A 6,637-nucleotide genomic window follows, 5' to 3' on the forward strand; every position below is an offset into this window, starting at 1 on the left:
AAATAAAAAGAAAACCCTTCCCAACCATCTGCTGGGTCTTCAAAAATGAAATCGCCCTACTGGGAACATAATCCGTCGAACCTCGCCACTCACTCCGTGGCATCCCCGGCATAGCCAACATCGCCGTCTTAGCGTAACAGTCCAGAATAACCCGACACGGAGACAACCCATCCATACCCAGTATCACATCAAAATCTAACATACTAAACAAGAAAGGATCCACTCAGGTCTCCAAACCCCCGATAGTCACCACACAAGGCCGACACACGCGACCCACAACCGCAACAAAGCCTTTTTATGAGAACTCCCAATCTCCAAATCCATATAGCACACGAATCACCATATCCGATCCCAATTCTACCGTCTGAATATATAACACACCTCTAATACCCAATCACTCCATGAGGGATACTCCTAAAATTCTTCTGTGCCACCAAGAAAACTCGAATATCAGCATTCGATCAAACAAGAGAGTGCCGCAATACCTATGATGTATCGTTAACTCAATCACATTGCCCTCTCTAAAATGTATGCCCTCTTCAAGACACATCAATTAGCAATATAATTTGCCTAATCATCTGAAGCTGCCTGTGCTGCCTAAGAATTTATGACTTTCCTTTCGGAACTTAACTGTGACCTTACACATGCCAAATCAAAATCCTACACAACATACCGCACGTACTATGACATCCTGTGATAAATGTGAGAACTTCATAATCCACTCCAAACCACAAACAACAACGCACTCGACTAGCCAAGAACATTCCATTTGATCCCATCTAGAAGAAAATCACAATACATCACATGCTCCTCACGCCAGTAGAAAATGTACATTTCTAACCGTGGTAGAAAACCATCAAGAACTCTCCAAGTCCCATTTTCACAAAACCAAACCGTCATGACCGAATCCTTTTAGCTCATCCAAACTACGCAGGTCACCGCAAACCCAAGAGCATTGCCACGAGACATCTGTAGAAACTCATTACCTTATAAGCACCTTAAGAACTAATCATATCCCTTACCATGCCGATCCGACCTACTACCAAGTGTTGATACCCAATTTTTCCCTATATATTTTTAAATATGCAAAATACTTTCAAAATAGTATATATATGCATATATAAGCATGCCCAAGGTTTTTATTATTTTCCCCATAATTTTAAGGTTTTGAATTGATTTATTTTCTCCCTTTTTTATCCATAAAGTCCCCAATAATAATTTCCAGAATTATTATTTTGATAATTCATCTATTGGGTTTCTATATTTATGAACTATGGCTAAGGTAATTTTTATATATTTTTGCATTTACATTTAGTACTTTTAAAGTTAAATTGCACATAATTGCAATATTAGCCTTTTTAAAATTTAATTATGTTTTATATGCATAAAATTGGATCCTGTATTTTTAAATTGCTAATTATGTATTATAAATCATATTAGCATTTTAAATTATTTTTTCAGAAATTATCTACTATTTTTTATACATTAAATGGAAAAAATGGGTATTTAACTTATAGCTAAAATTGGCTTTCAATTCTAGCCTAAATCAAACGGACCCCCAACCCAATTAAAAAACCCACCGGACCCAAGCCCAAAACCCAAGCGAGTAATGACCATCCCGCCAGGAGCGATCCCGCTCCAGTTCCCGCAGCCATATCAAACCCAACCATTCCCGTAACCCGCCCAATCATCCGGCCCTGGATATTGCATCCGTTCTTGAATTGTCTTCATCGGCATACTCTGCCGACGGTTCTTGAACTACATACGGCCTGATTCCTGTGAAACCAGGGATATGTAGGCAGCTCAGGAGCCAGGGTGCGGCCTAAATCTTTTCAAACAGTTTCGCTCGGTCAAAATTGGCCATCGTTTCTTTACCCGAAAACTCTTTCATCCTTCTCGGGTAAAGAGGGGCAGCTGTTGATACCCAATTTTTCCCTATATATTATTAAATATGCAACATACTTTCAAAATAGCATATATATGAATATATAAGCATGCCCAAGATTTTTATTATTTTTTCCATAATTTTAAGGTTTTGAATTGATTTATTTTCTCCCTTTTTTATCCATAAAATCCCCAATAATTATTTCCAAAATTATTGTTTTGATAATTGATCTATTGGGTTTCTATATTTATGACAAAGTATAGCTAAGGTAATTTTTATATATTTTTGCAATTACATTTTGTACTTTTAAAGGTAAATTGCCAAAATTGCAATATTAGCCCTTTTAAGATTTAATTATGTTTTATATGCATAAAATTGGATCCTGTATTTTTAAATTGCTAATTATTTATTATAAATCATTTTAGCATTTTAAATTATTTTTTCAGAAATTATCTACTATTTTTTATAAATTAAATGGGAAAAATGGCTATTTAACTTATAGCCAAAATTGGCTTTCAATTCTAGCCTAAATCAAACGGACCCCCAACCCAACTAAAAAACCCACCGGACCCAAGCCTAAAACCAAGCCATACCTGACCCACCTACCCCGTTCAATCTTGACCGTTGATCATTCAGATCAACAATCCCTATTCCCCCTTCCTAAATTAATCCCTAAAAACTACCCCCCCCCCGATCTCTCATTTCCCCCTCTCATTCTCTCTCAACCGGTCTCTCATCTCTCTCTCTATCTCTGGTTCTCTCTAAAACCTTCTCCTCTCCCCTCCTCTCCGATGAACCTCATCCACCTTCTCCGGTCATCTCCCTGCCTGAATCCATGGTGGCCTCGCCACCTACCGGCCTTATGGCTCCCCCTTGAACGTGTGTCAGCATTTTGAGGCCTTCAAGTGAACCAGAGGTGGTTCACTCGCCTCCCATGGTTTCTCATGCCATTCTCCGACCATCCATGGCTGTTCGAGTAAGATCTATGACTTTTCCGGCTAAAATCGGTAACTTTTCAAGGTTTTCTCACCTTCTCTGGGTTCTCCGAAACCCTAACTTTAAAGATTTTCTGATTTCTTTTAGATCCGCTTTAGATCTGTGTATATTATGAGCTTTTAAGTGTTTTCCTCAAAGGTTGTTCCCGATTTTTCCAAAATGGCTCTTCGTCTTCAAGACTAGGGTTTCTTAACCTCTTTTAAATGATTTCTCCTCTGAGTTTCAGTACTATCATATGATTTTCTACTATGTTTAAACGATTTATTTATGTTTTTCTTCTACCTGATTCGTCGCGTTGAAAACCCTAATTATTTTGGTTTTTATCTGGGGTTCTGGAACTGTCTTTGCTTATGTGATTTGTATGTATACCTGTTTCGATTGATTTCTTTATGGTTAGACCTTTTTCTTTGTTTATCTTGACCGATTCTAAGTTCTTACAGCTTTTTAACTCAACTCTGTTAAAACCCTAATTTCTTAAAGATTTTCTTCACTTGTTACTGTGAGCTTTAAAGACCTTCTTTACCTGTTTCTGTGTGTTAGATTGGTTTCTCCACTCTGGTTCAATGTATTAGTTGTAACTACTTGACTTTTTTAAAGTCTCTGTTGACCACCATGCTTCGAATGGGTTCCTTTTTGCTACTGATTCCTTAGCTTACTCGTGTCACTTCTGTATGATTGTGTTCATCTAGTTTATTCCTCTATCGATATGGCTGACCTTGCATGTCTGATACGCTTGTTCGTTCTTCTCTATTTATATGTCGAAGTGCAAAATCATGACTCCCTCTTAATTGATCCTGATTTCCTTAAATTACGGTTTGATTGCAAAGTTTTCTTATGAACCCCTAAAATTTTACTCGTTTGTTTAAGTGGATTGATTCCATTCCCTTATTTGTTGTGGTGCTTCATTCTTGCTGAATCCTTTCCTCAAATTAGTGTATTCTATACTTAGACTCAATCATATGCTCTATACTTTTACTACCTCTTGTATGGTAAAACCCAATCTTTCTCAACTGATTTTCTTTCCTTAGTTACCTGTTAGTATCCGTTTAAGCTGTAATTCCTTGATTAAAGGAAGTACTTGTATTAATTGGATTCTAATTGTGATTACTTCCATAATTGTGCTAAACCTTTACTTGTTACCTTATTTTCTACCTATTTTCAAAGCTATAAATACCCTAAGTCTTTCATTAACAAAACACGGACTTGGCTTTCAAAAACACCCCTCTCTTACTTAAAGAAAATTCTGTGTTCTTCTATTACTATTGGCCAGCTGCAAGCCAAGGCTAATCATCTGCAAACCTTGGTTCTTTCACTTTGTTTACCTCTACCTTCACTGGTATGTCCTAGTTTAATTTAAAGCCTCAACAACAACATGTTTCTATTCCCGCTTCAGTTTCTTTTATTTCTGGCCTGCTTTTACTTATGGTCCTATTCTATCTAAGCATGTTGATGTGATTCCCCTCCCTTTAAATTCATGTGATTCAAGCATGCCTGGATGATTGTATTCTTTTACCTACTGTGCACTTACCATTTTGTGAATCCCAAATCCCTTATCCCTCCTCTATGTGTTTCATGACTAGTTTGTGATTATGCTAGTGAACAACTATCTCTGAGCATGTCCCTAGCAGTCCTAATATTCTGCTGAGGTTAGGTGTCTGTAGTCAATATATATGTATCCCCAATCCCCTTTTACCCCAGGTGTGATTACTGAATCCATTCACTTGCTATGTGTGGTCTTACCCTGAAATGTTTGGACTCTGTCTTACTAATGCAACTGCTTTCAACCATTTCTGTTACTGAATGCTTTCAAAAGGGACCTGTCAGTCTAGTTTGTTTTTTAAAACAAACTCTTTTCAAATATGTGTCCTGCACTTTCACTATACTCCTAGAACACTAGGTTCTGCCCATTTTGTGTGAGCCTTGCCTTGGGACCCTTGAGCTCCCTCTGAACTTGGACACATGAAAGCTGGCCTTTCCACACTACACTTACTCTGTCTTGGCTATGAAATCTGGGTGTGAGCACTGCCCGGGATCCCTTGAGGTCCTTAGGGAACTCTGACACACCTAGATATGAGGAAAAGCTATGAAGCAATCTTGGCACTTGAGGTGATTGATTACATATGATGTTCTAAACGTCAATACCACACAAGAGGGGGGGGGGGGTGATTTGTGTGGTACCTAATTTTCGCTCTAGAAGAACCTGGTTCTTCTAGGTATACTTACTACTACTGTTTGCGGAATTAAGAGTGCATAAAATAAAGAACACAGAGATTTTTACGTGGAAAACACCTGGCTCAAAAGGTGAAAAAACCACGACCTACTACTCAGTAGGATTTTCCCAAACTTCAACTAAAATTACTGAGCCAAAACAGCATTTACAAAACTCTTGTAAGCCTAAGTTTTAAACTATAATCCCAGTGTGGCACACAACCTCAACTGTTGCGACACCTTCAAGTTAGCCTATAACTTGAATACTCAATGTACCTATTACAATTGCTTCTACAAAAGCTGGAAAGGTACAAATTTAAACCACCTACTACAATTGAACTAGAATAAGAATAAACACAATGGAATTGGTTCTTCTATCTTGTCCAAGTAGCTTCAGGAATGCACACTTGAATCTCACATAAATTGCTTGCAAAATTGCCTCGCTCTTTTGCTCTCAATTTAGTTTAACTTCTGCGTTTGTGCAACTACAGTAAAAGAGAGCAATCACTGTTATTTAAAGAGTTGGTAATCAGAGTTTGATTGAGACTCAATTGCTGATCTTCCATCGAAGTTGAGTCCTTGAACAATACAAACTCCAACCCTATCATTGATCCAGATTGTGTTCTCTTCACATAAGGAGACTTCCTCTCCTTATCCAATATGCAACTTTTTCGATCAGTTCAGAAGATATTGCTGCTTTATCCTTGAGACTTATCTCCTTCACGTGCATCTCACATGTATAGGTTGATAAACACTGTGTCTCACATGATGGACCCGTTCCATGACTGAGTGCATTTGTCATTCTTCAAAACTTCACCTGAACTTGGGCCAACGAATTCCCCCTTTTTGATTATGACGAACTCTGTGTTTTTACTGATCAGAAAACCTGTGAAACTCAGCTTAATCATCAACACTTTAACTTAGAAAGTTTAACTTATCATCAAGGACCAGGTTTAATCAGGTTATAAATATCACATTAGTCAGAATAACAAGTAAAGCACAATATCTCTTCCCCCTTTTGGCATCATCGAAAAGTTGCAAATATTGTAAGTCCCAGATGTTAATAATTACTCATGGCCACTGGGGCAACTGCAAGTGAAAACATGGTTCAATTAATCAATAACCAACAAACAAAATTAACTATTAACATCAGAATCTTCATAGAACAAGAGAAAAAGAAAATTATCATTGATTAGGATATGTTTTCACAAACAGACCACAAAAAGAAAGACAAACTTCCAAACATGAGCATCAAAAAATTGAAAAAGTCCCGAATCTGGGTCACTAGGGGTTCTAGATAGGTTCAAAAACAAGAACTGGAGGACCCAAGGCTTGGAGGAACTAGATGGCTGGGTTTGGAGAAGGTTGAGCATATTCTGAAGCATTCCTTCACTTTTCTCCTTTTCTTTTGCTAGCTCAGCTAGAAGCCCATCTCTTTCAGCTTCCAAATCAGCAACACGAGCCTGAAGCCTAGCAATTTCAGCATCCTTAGTTCCACACTCTTGAGCCAAAGCCCTAACCTTGCTATTCACTGGTGTCTTCAGAGAT

The sequence above is a fragment of the Nicotiana attenuata genome, chromosome 7 (assembly GCF_001879085.1).
Source record: "Nicotiana attenuata strain UT chromosome 7, NIATTr2, whole genome shotgun sequence".
In the NCBI taxonomy this organism is placed as follows: domain Eukaryota; kingdom Viridiplantae; phylum Streptophyta; class Magnoliopsida; order Solanales; family Solanaceae; genus Nicotiana; species Nicotiana attenuata.